The 15,909-nt window shown below is 44.2% G+C and overlaps 1 protein-coding gene across 3 annotated transcripts in view; it reads right to left on the bottom strand.

Annotated features, from left to right (window-relative positions):
* LOC128888914 (mucin-5AC-like) overlaps positions 1-15,909 on the bottom strand; it is a 290,940-nt gene that overhangs the window by 78,458 nt on the left and 196,573 nt on the right. For all 3 annotated transcript variants that reach the window (XM_054146127.1, XM_054146128.1, XM_054146129.1), the window contains exon 3: positions 14,981-15,094. The gene's annotated coding sequence lies outside the window, so the exon portion shown is untranslated. The remainder of the gene's footprint in view (positions 1-14,980; positions 15,095-15,909) is intronic.

Below are 15,909 nucleotides of genomic sequence, written 5' to 3'. Positions count from 1 at the left end.
TTTCACGAATATCCCCACGATTGAATCTCTGTTTGAATTTTGTGAGAAATTTGCCCGTGGCCCGTTTACTAACTGACGGTTTTTCAGAAGTTCGCAGACAATGTCGTTGGATAATTTATCGGAGCTTAACCCTTTCGCGACAGGAGACTAATAGGTTCAGTGGTGTTCGAAAGTGCTAGTCCGTAGAACTTTGAAGCTCTTGCAATAGAGCATCGGTAATGTCCTCGGATTAAACGACAAGAGACGTGAATTAAAAGGAACTTAGAATGTCTTTTTTTACTCTAGATTTATTCACGGAGGTAAATGTAGGAACGAGAGAAATTTTGTTGGTCAATGTGCAAATGTTTGACAATATGAAGACGTTCCAATAAACGTTCACTGCACAAATCGATTACCTCCACTTTTTGAAAAAGCATTTGGTATAGTCAACTTTTTATATTTATAATAATTTTCCTGAATAAAAAAGATTAACATCATTAAACGACAAAATTTTGTTGGCTATTGAATAATAAATAATTCATTTCGGAGGCGATTTTGATTGCATTTCTCAACTTCTTGTTTTATGGAGTTGTCAGTTATTCCATAAACAAGGAAAGCCACAAATGAAAGAATTGCTCAGACAAAGCAAACCTCGTCTAGGAGTATACCACACACGATCATACCACGATTTTAGGTGCATGTTTCTAAAATATGGTGTTTTCCAATCACCCGTGGCACAAACTAGCCACGCGAAACGTCCCGAACGCATCACTCGTGGATCTTTTCGTGGCAATCGCGACCAGGATATAATCCTGGCTACGCGTGAAATAATTTATCGGGTTTCGGAGCCGTGGAAGGGAACCGACCCGATGCCACAGTCGTGTGTATTCGTGCCGGTCGATCGTGACGAAACGGCCGACGAGCTCGTAAATCTATCGAATAAGTAATAACGAGAGGGCAGGACTGCCCGTAAAACCGGTGACGACCGTTCCGCATCTGTCCGGGCCGACTGACCGAAACGCGTAATTGACTATGGGCTTTTTCCTGGCTTCTCGTTTGACTCTTCGGTTCCTATTTTGCCGCGAAACGGGACGATAAACAAGGCGAATTGTTTTCTCTCCGTCGAATTTTTGCGTCCTCTTTGTTAGACCAAGGTTTATTTGATTTTGTCGCGAATGGGAGCTATTACTTTCGCGTGAAACTGGTTTCATGGGTTTGCGCACGGGCTGAACGAACGATGCTAATTTTATTGGCGATTTAGAATCAGAGTTAAGTAAAATTTGTAGAACTATTTCTGCTGTAAACAGTTTAAAAAAATAATATTTTAGAGCGAGCTTTGAATTTTAACTTTGTATATCAAATATACACGAAGGTAGAAGATGTACAATAGTAATCGAAACACTTACCCTATCTTAGTCATGTAAAATTAGACACTGTCTGAATCGTACGTACCTGAAACAAAATTGAACAACATGATTAGAATCGAATAAAGTCTCCAAAAACAACGTAGCATTAATGAAAGTAATGAGTTCTGCATTAATAAAATAAGTCAACGTAAGCTATTTCACATCTCGAATCGAGTCGGTAATTACTTGTATTTCAAATGACAGGTGAACGTTGTTAACGCAATAACGACTTATAGTAATAAGCTAATTTAGAATTACGCGTGCATCAGGATTGCGAACAACGGCGCGCGTATATTCCGAGCGTCGATTACGGGTAACCCTATAACGAGGGGATGAAAGCCGACACAACTGTTCGTCGATCCTAACGATAACGGTCCCTTTCGTCTAATTAAGCAACGCTCGCGGCTGGATAATGCGGAAAGCAAATTCACCCAAAAGTCGAGGTTAAATCGCACGACAATCTAAACGTTTCGAGATACAATCGAGTATTTAACCGATTCTATTAATAACGTTGCATTTTTACATTCTCTGAACACTTACACAATAATCAAGATTCACGACTCTATTTTATATTGAAATAAATGAACTCTTTTTATTTTCAGAAACAGCACCACAAAGTCTAATTAAAATTGCTGGTGGTGGATATTAACAAAAATCTCAGAGTGAAAAGGGTCAACGAGCAGTAACGAAGTGCAGTCGTGCGCGCATCCACCTTGCGCATACGTGCGAGCGTAGAATTGGCGGTAAATGGGGCGCACGTGTTGCGCCAATCTCGCGCCAATTCACAAGCAGGCAACTATCTCTTCCTCGACGAATGACGATCATTTTCGACCGTTCTATCTTTCACGGAATCGTAGCAGGCACGCAGACGTTCGCTCGTGCGACGAAGAAGACACGGAGGAATCGTTTGTAAGGCGGGAAAACCGGTTCGGTTGAAACCAGCCGTAAGCTGCATCTCTTTGCTAACGTATCGGACGCGAATTTCGCGCGAATACGTGACCTGCGGTGGGAAGTGGCTATCCTATCTGTGATTCTCCTCTTGTTTCGCGTTCGATCCAGCAGTATTTCATCGGCCATGAACGAACAAGGTTTGGGAAAAATTTTGGTCCAATAATAGATACCGAACCTTTAATTTTTTAGTTCTTTGGTACTCTATTGAGAAAAGTACTACTTTTTAGTATTTTACTGAGGAATACTCAAACAGTGCAGAGTCCAGACGTTAAAAAGTATATTCAAATTAGTACTTGTTCCATAAAGTATCTTATTACTCAATTTCTATAATTATAATAACTCGTGTTTAAGAACCGTGTCCGATTCTTTTCTCTCTAAATTGCTGCACAAGTCGAAAAAGTCAAAAGAGTCTTATTTTGAATTACGTCGCGTGTTTGAAAGGGTTAAGAGTCACCGTTCCAAGCATTCAATGCACGTACCCGGTATTTTAGATGTACTTGAATGGCACAATGAAAGGAAAATTTAATACGTATCTCGGCGGAGGCGGAAACTGGGGGCTGCGGTGGAAACAATGAAATTTTAACTCCTCCCGCTACTTTGGTTGCATTCCATCCGCACGCCCGCAACACTTTTCGATGCACAAACAATATTTGCGAGCTCGGTTTCAGCCGAGCATTAGCGAACTTGCTCAACGGAAAATTAATACACGCTATCGCGACTCGACGCCGCATATTTCTCGTGACAAGCATCAAACTCCGAGGGACGCTAATTTTGCTTCGTTCGCAGCCGCTGAAATCGGGACTTCCATCGTCCGTTCGGCATTATGGGCTCAATTATGCGACCGTTTCAAAGGAATTCTAATACCCACGAATCAGCGATTCGAACTCGCGTGACATTCGATCCGTAAACCGTCAATCAAGCGTGAAAATTCCTTTTTGACGGGTGTTTGGTCACGCTTCCGCGCTGGACTTTTATCTCATTTTCACCAGAAATTCTTGACTGGAATGTAGGAAGTCCAGGAAGATTTGATTGCATGTTGGTGGAAGAGGTTTTGATGATGTACTAAATGTAATTAATTTACAAGAATCTAGACTAGTGTCTAGACTGCTTTCAATTGCAATTAAGGGCTAAATTGACATGTGTCAAAGGGACCTTACGGCACCCCCAATTACCAAATTAAACAAATACCGCGCCTTACCTCAAATGATCCAAATCGTCACAGAAAAAAACGTTTCTCCATCTCCGCAAAAGAAGTATATTCCAATTAAACGTAGAAAGAGTTTACGGGTGCAATTTGAACTAAAATCAAACACCCGCGGAACACTCGCAACATTTCCAGCCAATTAAACGCGAACTCGCGAAAGACCCGGGCGACGAATATTTCCGCAGACTAATTCTGCGTAACGTTAAATCCCAATTAAGGCGATTACGTCGAGACTCCTTCTAAAGGGCGCTCATAATTATTTATTGTTCCACGGCCGCGGCTAATTTGAGCGTCTGCCAATTAAATCCTTTTCGGGCAGCGCGGTCGTTCCGCAAAGTGTTCGAAAGTCGTCGCGTATACCGGAGATACGTATCTACAAGCACCGAAGTAACCATTGGTCGACGTCGTTCCCTGGTTCCCTGTGTCGGCACCGTGGGACGACAAGTGTTCAGAGGGCTGAGGGGAGGCCAGACCAAGACCAATGAATATTCACGGCCCGCTTTGCGGCGCAACGAGTCATTTGAATTTATACGTATGCCAGATTACTCCTTTCCTAAACTCCCTCGTTTCCAGCGACGCGAACCGTTCACAGGCGACGAATTTCGAATGAGAGACATCACGTCCGCAAGAGTGTTATTTAGAATCCACCTCCTGATCGCTGTTTACTATCAATTTTCCTTCACGAGAAACAAGCGGCGAAAGTTATTTTCGATGCCGTTAAATTGTTTGTCCTGGAGTCTTTCTGTTCTGAACCTTGTTTGGAACCAACCCTTGATGGACATTTACTTGGAATTCTTTGAACCTTTTCCCGAAACTTTATCGTTGAAATTACAATATTTCGTGTGCCCGTTTATATGAATGTCACTTCAATGTTTTATGAATGTTCCCCTATCCCACTTAAAATGTGCAAGCGGCACCAATAAAAACATCACCCACTTCCTATTCTCAAATGCTCCATGCATAAATGTAATACAAATTCTTCTAAGTCTTACGAATACAACCCTCTTACTACCCACGTAATCCAATCCAAATTCTAAAACGCAAATTCGTCGATTTTCGGTGTCACCCGACTCGCCTGACCGGGTCACCGACATTTCCATTGCGTTCGGCGAAATACGAGCCTCGAAATTTGGCGACAGTCGATGGGGCTGGCCGCTGCGCCGCGGGGGTGGTGAAAACCGATCGGAGAAATTATGAAGTCGGGGAAACCATTTACGGATTCGACGGCGTAAATAATTACCGCGCGTCAACGACACGTATCCGGTATTTACCCGTGGCAAATGCATCATCGATAACCGTGACAGCTCCGCTTCTAACCGCGATAGACCACCTGTGCTCGCTCGTGTCGAGCCTCCGCGAGTTATCGGCCTTCCATCGATTCGTCGCTGGATTAGAGGCGAGTGTCCATTATCCGCTCGCGTGCATCAGCCCCGGCTCGTTAACGAATATAGTAATCACACGCCAACGCGCATTCAACGCGTTGCAACGAGGGAGAGAAAAAAGAGCAAGATGCCACGGATAAGGAAGTCCGAGCGATACAGTTGAAATAAAAAATTAGAACAGGTCAAGCTACAAAATTAGGATGCACTCTTCTCTTGTCCACAATTTGGATTGAGTGGAAATATGGTTTGAGTTGACTCGAGTTAAGAGTTACAACTGGTTGACCAGATATTATAATAAAACGAAGCATTACTCCCCTATTAGTAATTATTGCTTGGTTATTTACACGTATATGAATTAATTAACATCTAGAGTAAGGTGGAAGTGGCTACACCTGTAGGGCTATTAGAAGACCCTCATTTCCTCCCCTAACTTTGCAAGATAATTAAGTGTACCGTTCATCCCCTATGGTAACATCTGCTTTGAAGAAGGGTCAACGACATGTTGGCCAAGGTTATGTCAACTCACAGATATGCACGACGTGATCTTGACAGTGATCGAGGATTAGTCGTATACTAAACCATCCGACACTAATTTTCGTAATCACCCAAGACTAATGAAATCAATACACACAATCCGACCCAATTACCTAATGCAACAGCTGCTCAACGCGAACTAGTTGTAACCCGTAAAAAATTCCTGTACATCCCGAATTTTAATCTCCCCTTGTATCGGTCTCGTTCCACTCGTTCGGTTGTATGGACGTGTCAAAGAGTCCCTTTCCCTCCTCGTGGTCATCTCGTTCGTTTTCGAAGCGGACGCGGGGGCGAAAATTATTCACGAGCCGCGAGTTTCGCAAATTTTAAAACCATCTGAAAGTCGAGCCAGGAAGTTTTTTGCGCATCTTGCAACCACCTCCGCGGCCATCCAGAGGCGCCGTCAGCCGCAGCTGCGGCGAGTTTTTAGCGGAAACTGCATGGTAATAAGGTACGTGCCAATCGCCCGCGGCTAGGACGCGATTTATTAGCGGCTTTTCCTCTCCCTCTAGCGTTCCCGCGTACGCGTGCCCGATATTGACAATAACAGTCGCGATAACGGTGACGATAAACGACCGTTAAACGACGCAGGTGAGCGTGTCGGGCCGAGTGAAACCGTTTCGACGAAATAATGAAATAATGCAGCCGGCGCACCGGCCTCGCAATTTAAATTACACTTTCCGCCATGTGTAACGCGGCGTCTAGGCGCCTGTTACACGTTTAATTGTCGCCACGCCCGTACCTAGGAAACTTTTGCGAACGTTACGGCGCAGGGGATGCGAATTTTCACCCTCACTCTGTACCGAGTGCAAACCAACCCCATCTCTCACAACGCTAACCGATTTTCAGACCGTAATCCGATCGATCCAAGCTCTCGACACCTTCTAAGAGTATCATCAATTAATTCTTGAAAATAACCGTGATCGATCATGGCGCGGCCACTTTTATCGAGTACTCGGTCGATCGTCGTCACGCGACGCATAATTGGATCGAGATTTGTTATACTTTGTAAACAAAGCGCCCAAGAGGATCACGTTCGAAAGTGATCGACACGCTCCCGATCCGGGAGAGATGCTCGATAACGCGTTTCACAAGGCGCGGTGCAGCCCGTATCAGGTGCCAACGTCAGGATTCGAGTTGGCTCCGTGTCGAGGGGACGGACTGGAAAGGGAAACTACGGACACGGCGTGGAGCGAAGGACGAGGGGACGGGGAGACTCCTCACTGCATGAATATTCAATCGCCTTCCAGTTTGATTTCGCAACAACGACCGTTCTACTCGTTGCAGGGACTTTCTCGACGAGCCGGCGTCGTTGATAACCATTTGCGAAAGAACACTTTCTGGCCGTGCTCGTAACGACGAGCTTCGTGTGCGTCGTGTGCACGTTTTACCAAAGGATAGGAAACACGTCCTCGGTAGAGAAAACCAGTTGATAATCGCCTCACCACGCCCACGGAGTGTCCTATGGTATTTAACGTCACGCTAATGCCGCTTTTCTGCGAGCAACTTCCCTCCTCGACTCGTTCGCCGCTTCTCACGACTCTCGCAGGGATTGAATATTCGATAACACGAATTACGAAATTGTCTCCCGCGATAAATTATTATTGTTAGGTTAATAAGCGTAATGTACAAGACTCGGGCCGAGTCACGGGGATGTTTTATTCGCCGATTAAAGAGAATGGCCGCGTTTATCTACAGCTTGTAAACATAACGTGCCGAGCCGTTGCTAGGTAATACGATGTTAACAGAGTCCTGGCCACACAAGAAGTTCCATCGAACTAGTAGATTATTATTCCCCGGAAATTCGGCGGATCTTTCGCTTCGCGAAGTGCGCTTTCGGGAATATTTCACGTTCAATTTGCCGTCGACCTAGATCCAATTCTGTATCATGAGCATATATTGAAAATCAATCTCGGCCTAATCGAATTTGCCAAGTAATCGCGTGGAAACTATCCAAAGTCCCGAACCTATAAAAGTTTCACATCGATCGACTCGGTCTGCAAACTCTATCAACCGGTTCTAGACTCTGTTGTAGACTCTTGTTAGATTTTGTGTGTGTTTCCTCCCAATTAAGCTGCGATATAGGGAAACATTATGAAGAATATATCACGTTGTGGCGGGTTCCCCTTTCTATGACGATGGATGCTTGGCATTTGACGTGCCGCAGAGAAAGTGACCGCACCTAAGCGAATCCTCGTGTCTCGGCTGATGAAACGAACATCCTCAGACACTTGGGGTACTTTCTATTTGATTTGGCTCTTTGGAGCTTCGTTAGGGTCTCTCGACTCCATCATACACAGAAGAATTAACGAACCGTGGCTTCGGTATTTTTTTCAGGTTTATTGAACTCTTCAAGTTGGAAATCCAATGTAACATTTGAAATTCTATAGACTTCTAATTGACACAATCGAATATTGCCATTGTCCATTCACGTCACTTTCGTTAAAAACATATTCTCATCCCGTCTTAACCCTTTGGAGTGCCAGAGGAAATTTTCATACATATCCGGGAAATGCCAGACAATTTTATACACAAACCGGGTATTTCGGTCAATTTTAAGGTTTGTAAAAGTTGTACACGATACTAAAAACATGTTAGACTTCCATTATTACTAAAAAATAAAAATAAAACGTTATAGGTTTAGCAAAAAATAAATGTCCGAATATTAAAGTTGCTCATAGTATCGCTCCTTGGCACTCGAAGGATTAAACACTAAAACAAAAAATACTGTTATTTCTCGACTACGAGGAGCGAAAGGAGCATCGGCTTTGGTTCGATTCACGTTCTCTGTTCCTCGTCCACGGGATTTTCGACTGCTACAATCGAAACTCGTTTAAGCAAGACACTCCGCCGTGGAAGTTCACGAGCGTAGAAAGAATCTTCCTCGGAGCGGCGACTTATTGCCAGAGTTTCCGAGCAATTTCGCACACGCCACGTACATACGTAGTTGTAGACGGAAGACCGTTGTTCCCGGGATGCGAGAAGCGACGAGGAGAACACCGTAGCGAAACTTGGCGACCTTTCAAGCCGGAATTCCGGGGTCTTCGTACCCCGCTAGGGCTTAAACGACGGAACGGTGTCCTCTTTCTCTCTTTCCTCCCGCATCCCAGAAAGACGCGACGAGTCCCCGCGGGTGGCGAACACCGACTTCCGAATTCGTGGCACGAAAACGACGCCGAGGGTGTCCCACACGGGGCAGGAATTCCCTCACGGGAGGAAGCGCGAAACTACCAGCTCTGCGTTCAACGTCTTGGATTTAAAGGGGATCCGATTGGGTCGGGAAATATTTTAATGGGGTGTCCCGCGAGGCGACGAAGCGTCGCTGAATTTCGCTGCTGGATGGCCGGATATTTATTGACTTGAGATAATAATGCAGTTGGCGTATCTTTGCATTCTTGGAATGCCCTTGCTTTTTCGCATGGACGGGATAGAACGCTCGCGGAAACTTCTGCGAGGCTGAAACTTTGTTTCGGGAGAATTGGAAGTAGTATTGTTTCGAGATAAGTGGCAGTATTTGTTTGTGTAGCTCCGTATATTCAAGGACACTATTCAGATTTATTTTGTTTAATATCTTGCCGCTGGAATTAATTCTTTTAGTTTCTTGGTGAAGAGCCCTGTTATCCATATATGGGTCAACGTGTTAAGAGGGTACGAGGAAAGGAGGACAAGTCAGCAATTTTCATAAGATAGAAGCTATTTGAGATTCTAATTTAAAACTGGTTACAGCCATTAAATTATGAAAAGCATCATCGCAAATCTACGAATAAAATTACTCACTCGATTCAAAAATACGAATTAATTGAACGCGCCAGTGTGCCACAAACCAAACTTCCATCCCCAATGAATGAGAAATCACGAGTTAAAGTAGCGCAAGGACCCCCAACAAAAATCTTAGTTCAAGAAATTATTCGAGTCAACGTCAAAGGGGTCGAGATTTTCCAATTTACCCCGCGTCGAACAATTACCGGGTTCGACGAAAATTCGTCGTTTCAGCGTTCATTCTTTTTCAGGCGACAACAATAAAGGCTTGCGCGAACGCGCTCGCTCCGTGACGCTTTTCATTATGCTCGAGCGTGGCTTAATTGCGTTAGCGGTGCAGCATTCAGCTACGTCGAGCCGGCACACGCCCGCCAAACTGCGGGAAAAGCGAAAGAACTTCCCCCTTGGCGGCCTCGAAAAGCGCATAACACTTTCGTGCGGGCGACGAGTCGTCGCTACAACCGGAGGGAATTAAGAGAACACGGGGGTTGAAGCGGCGCCTAAGTCCGCCTCGCTCGCATTCAGAAGCAACCTCGCGACAGCACGGACGTTTACAACCGGCCATCAAACGACCACCGACTGATCATCCGCCAGTTAGACGTCCATCTTCCTGTGGAGGCGAAAACGTGCTGATGCGAACCCGTGGGGGGTTGCGGGATCGTGGGTCTCGAGTGTCTTTTTACGAGACCGTTTCGCGCGACCGTGGTGTCTTTACTTCGCCTGGCTCTCGAATAGGCTATACACCAGAAATCGGGGGTGGTTACCTGAGACAGGTATGTACAGGGACTTTACGACAGTTTTTGAGAAGATGGAGAAGCTGGGAGGAGAGAAATACAGTGAATTTTTGATGAGTGAGATAGAAATTTGACGATAACTATCGCGTGGTTTTGGAAAGATTTGAGTGGAGCTTTTAGTAAATGGTTTAGATAGAGGTGGGTTCATCTTGTTACCCATCACAATACTAGACAATCTATTATGCTATATGATGCAGAAATATTTTATATTTCGCAGTATTAAACTCTATTTTGCTGAAATATACTGTATTTTGCCGTATTATACTGTATTGCGATAAGTATTACGTTGTATCTTGATGCACAGATAAAGATAAATTGCGCAAATTTCGATAAACGTGTGCAACAGTAGGAACGGGGTCCCGTCGCGCGAATGAAGGGTTATAAATTGTCACTTGAAAGCGGGAACTATACGCCACTCCCGCGACGTAACGCGACAGGCAAAGATTCGATCGTCGATGGCCGCCGGCAGATGCCCGTCGTCTGCATGTATCCGTATCACCGTCCCGGGCGGTTCATTCCCGATGGAAGCGAAAATGAAAAGGCGGCGCGAGGGTGGCGTGGAAGATCGAACGGTTATTCGCTCGATGGAGGGCACTTTCGATCGGTCTCCGAGCTTTAGGGCGCGATGGAACGCGAATAAATTTATTCCCCCCAGCTGACGACCCGCCTCGTCGACTACCGCGAGAAAAATGCCACTGGTTTCTCCCTCTTTTCCCGTACGAAGCAACACTTTTGTCGCTCGTTGTCGACGGAGATCTCGACTGGAATTCCTCGTGCAATCGCGTATCGATGCGCGAGGAAATCTGCCATTCGTGTCATGGAACACGGAAACGTATTTGGTTTCGTACGCTCGAGAATGCTGGATTGAATCGGTGCAGAGCTTGTCGAAGACGCGGGGGTTAGGACGCGAAGGTTGCGCAAGGTCGAGTGGACTGTTAGGCAAATTGGAGCACGCGAGGGAGTCCATTGCCTCAACAGTTGGAAAATTAGTCTATTACGGATGATGTTGCGAACTGAGATTGAATATATATTACAAGGTTAAGGACATTGAATGCTCCAAGGTTGAGAACGGTACTTTCATCCTTCTACAATTGTAATTCTTATTTCTGATGCATACACTATTTTTTTTTCCTATGCTAGCAGTAATAAAAATAAAGAAATGTTACACGTTAAACTTGAGATGCTTGAGAAATGATTTATTTTCTTTCAACTCGGTCAGTATAATCGATTTCATTTTCATAGACATCGAAGGTCACAAATCTTGCCTTTCCAGCGATCATACCCTGCCAAATTAACCCCCTACGATATCACAAGAGTAATTCCATCATAAATCCCCGAGAAAGGATCCGTCCAGCGTACCCAACCGCCTGAATTTCGGTTTCTCTCGACAGAAACGTATTTAGGATCCCGAATAATTTTCAGCTGAAAGCCTAGCAGCCACCCGAGGGGTAGATTTTGAACTTGACGCCCCGTTTATACGTCACTCGCGTGCTTTTACTCTCGAACGTTGCACCCTTTATAAAATCAGCCCACCGGGAGAACGCGCTTTTCTGAACACGCTCTTCCGTTGCTCTCTTTTCTCCCCGTTTCCGTCGTTGCCTTATAAACGAGGCATTCGCGTAATCCCAGTCTTTCTGTATTATTCAATTTTCCCCGTCCTCCGTACAACCCGGCCATTCCACTCCGGCCCGCAGTTTACATTTTGCTCTCGGCTCGCTCACTCCACTCGGTTACCGCATATTTACGTTTCAAATAATCCTTTATGCGCTTACGTTTCTCGCCCATTCCCTTACCAGACGGGAATAAAGACTTTATTCTATTCCGCTTCATTTTATCCCACTTACTCTTGCACGCGCAACGACCACCGCTGTCCCGGGAACGGGGCTTAGGCTGCGCGCACACCGGTCGAAATTTTCATCCGGATAAAAAGATAAACGAAGTAAGTAACGTTCGAAAATACTTGGTAAACGGATTTAAACGCGATTATTATTCGAAGCGGAACGTATTGGTCGAATTCGCACCGAATCGTGGTCAGCGTATAATGAAAACCAATTTACTCTGAGTCTTTGTTTATCGATGCACCGTGAATTAATTTTCAAACTGTGACGGGTTACGTAGTAATTGACTTTGTATTTTTATTCTAAAGAAGTTTACTGGTATACTTATCATAAGTGATGTGATTATCTCTTAAGGTTTGGATTTATATCGAGTTCAAAAGTCACGCTTACCTTTACCCTGTCTAAAAGACCTCGAAACCAGTAAAATTCTTCCGCAATAAATATTCAACCCATAAATAGGTATCAATTGTGACAGAAGCTTAACGAGCATACGGACGCAAGCATGATCGCGCACGGGACGCCGCGATGCAGGTAGATTATGGTTCGAACCGGTTGCGAAAGGCGCGCAACCGAACGGCGGCCCCCAATCGGAATTGCTAATTAGGCGCGTGTAAAATTACTGTAAATCGACGAGCCGACAATTATTGTAAACAGCCTATCCTGTAGGGGAATATTTCACCGTCGTCGAAGGGGGGAGAGAAGGAAGGACGAGCTCGAAAACGATTTTCCTCTTTGAGAATTACCATTCGACGACGTTCGCTCGCCGCCTCGGACCTTTTGCGATCGCGCGACGACGGCGAACAACGAAACTGGAAAGGGAGAACCCTTATCGGGGAAGATTAACTCCTTGTCGCGATGAACCGCGCCTGTATCGCCTGAACAAGTGCAGGCTCTGTTTGGAAACGTTTCAAGGTAACGTTTAATCATTGGGTAGAAGGTTAGAGTGTGCAGCGGAAGGCTGGGTCATTTCTGACCCGTGGTGAATACATCTATGGATCTAGAAATGTATTTTCCTGTCACATTTTTATGTTAATATTTTGAACTATATTTTCTAGTGATTCTTTCTTTTTTTTTTAAGAGGGGCAGCTTATGATGGAAATGGAGAAAAGCCCTCCTCCTTAGCCCTCAATTCCTTCTCTTCTAAAATATTAACCAAAAAATGTCTTCTCATTTCCGTCACTTCGTACAAATCTACCAGACCACTACTCTTTCGTGTGCGAAACTACTGTTCCTATCATCGCGAGGCATCGCCAATTCTTTCAGTGTGCATTATTCAGCGGATCGCAAAACATCCGAGGCGTTTCCGTGTGGCTTCGATTGTTTTTTTCTTCCCTCCTCGCTCTTCCACGTAATTACTGAAACGTGACTCGAGCGACAGGGATCGCGGAGACGGTGGCATGAAATATTCGAAGCGCTCGGAACGTCGTATTCATGAATATCGCACGACAGCGTATGAATTAGTCCGGGACGAAGGTGGAAGTTTAATCGGAACGGGACGCGCGTCCTTGGGTATCGGTTGCACCGGGGAAACGCAGGCGCAAGCGATTCCGAGCGGCTCCGCTTCGAAATGAACCGCGGCCCGTACCGTTCCTCCAGGGGCCACAAATCGTTCCGAGGATCTAGATCTCGCGCAGTCCTTGCTCCACTTCCACCACTATCGCCCGCACACGCGTGTTTCAATTACCGCAATTTTATCGCCGATCCTCCTGTTACACTATCTTTGTTGTAATGAAGCAGTGTGAACGTATCATGAAAAAAAAAAATATACATGTCGAATTGAGTAACCTCCTCCTTTTCGAAATCGGTTAAAAATAGCAATTAATAATAATTTTAATCAATATGGAATGCAGGGATGAACAATTTAATTGTGCATTAAAGCATTGAAACATCAAAGCAATGAAGCATCAAGATATTGAAGCACTGAAGCTTTGGAGCATCGAGGCGTCGAAACATCGAAGCATGAAAGCGTTCAAGCATCAAGACATTGAAGCACTGAAATTTTGGTGCATCGAGGCTATGAAACATCGAAGCATCGAAGTATCAAAGCGTTGAAGAATCGATGCATCGATGCATTGAAGCACTAAAGCTTTGGTGCATCGAGGTTTCGAAACATCGAAGCATCAAAGCATCGAAGCATTGACAAATCGAGGCACTGAAATATCAAAGCATTGAAGCACCGAAGCTTTGTTCTTCTTTGTTGATGTCTTCGAGCAGTAAATTTAAATATTCTTCATTCCTAAAATCATGATTTACTATCCACTAAACTGTTTGTTTTCTATAGCTGCTCTTCGTTAAATACAATTTAGATCGAGTACTCATGAAATAGTCCTCACCCAATCGATGATAATTTAGTTTATTCGTAGCTCTGACTCTGATTTCTGTCACGAGGCTCCCTCTTTGATCCGATTCCGAGCTATGCATAAATTTTCCGCTTTTATGGCACTCTTTTGCACGGATCCGAGAGATTTCGACTTGTTGGTCTCTTTAGGAACGAAAGTGGGACGCGTGAAGCGGATATTACGAAGTGCAGAGCATTAAGTTATACGGCTTAAGTCGACGCTAATTTTCACAGTTTATATTTTTGCTCCGACGCCTTCGGCTTTAATACCAACCTGAAAGCTTTCCCTTTATCCTCCGTGTATCTTCCACCGCACGCATTTCTGCGGATTTTAATGCTTCAACGTTTCTGAAATTCCTAACAATTTATTCGCGAGGTTTATCTAGTTATTAAACGTGGCAGATAAAAGACATTGTAGCTGAGCATAATTCTTTCAGCCTTTCTATAACTTCTTTCACAGAAAAAAACTGTACGCCCTTCCTTTTTCACAAATATTTATCTTTTTCTGTTCTTTCTATACTATTAATTAACTTAAAACAATGTACACACTCACTGTAACAAGGTGCCTACAGTGATTATCAAATTTGAACAGCTATGAAAGAGGCTTTCCATCGATAAATATACATACAAGTTACTCCAGTCTAGACGACTGTGTAAAGAACGCAGGCGTAGAGGGATTTAGGTGTTCGCACATCATGGAGGATATTCGGTGTAAAAAGCTGGTCGCGTAAAATGACGCAAGAACGGTCCAATGGCAGGAAGAGGGAAACATAAAACGAGAGGTGTATTTCCTACCTGGTGTGGCTGCAGGGTGTCAGGGATGGGCCGTGGTGTTATTAGCCAGCGGTGCTTACGGGGCGCATAAGCGCAACCTCCACCTCCGAACTACTCCGGCTTTGTCTCTGCATCCTGAAAAACCCAGAAACAAGCGAAATGAGTTTTACACCGTCAAGAGTCGCTGGCTAAGGTTTGCCACGTTTATGTAAACGGGGTGGACGGTAGGCTAGAATTAATTTCCTGCTATGCAAAAATAATACAAAATTCAAGGATAAAATTAATTACAGTAGGTAAATTAAAAAGCAAGTAAATATTCGATTCGTTTGGTTTCATCGACCAAGGAGTGGATTTCGCACTGTTTATATGAATATTATTTAAAATGAATACTAGCTTCACGAAATCATGAAAATAAATTGAACGAACAATATCATACTATAATAAATTACGAGGATGTAAAGGTATCCTAGATAGTGCGCCGAAACGTGTTCATCTTCCGTAGTCTCCTGTTCAGCAACGTTTTGATACATTATTCAGGATCTCTTTACATCCTCATAATTTATCAGAGTATGATGCTGTTTATTCAATTTACTTTCCTGACATGATGCTTTTCTTGAAATACTCGGGTTATTCAATCCATGTTATTATGTTTCCTACTTATTGTACGTTATTTTTAATCCTTCTAAAATTGTAATTTACGATTAAATCTTGTATTTCCTTGTTTTCATGTTTGCACCTCTAGAGGATCAAACACTCTGACGATTCACTAGCTAAATCGTTCTGTTCTTCTGTCAAATAATTTACATGGTCTCACATCACGTTGTTTTGTGTACCAGTAAGACCGTAACAAAGGAAAAATGATCAATACCGAAATAATCTACCCCGAAGTCCCCAGTATGAATATTCTTCTCGAAATTAACGAGTGCTGTGGCGTGCACTCGGGGCACGCT

Source organism: Hylaeus anthracinus, unplaced genomic scaffold, assembly GCF_026225885.1.
Source record: "Hylaeus anthracinus isolate JK02 unplaced genomic scaffold, UHH_iyHylAnth1.0_haploid 11994, whole genome shotgun sequence".
In the NCBI taxonomy this organism is placed as follows: Eukaryota; Metazoa; Arthropoda; class Insecta; order Hymenoptera; family Colletidae; genus Hylaeus; species Hylaeus anthracinus.
This window is presented reverse-complemented; position numbering and strand designations above follow the sequence as displayed.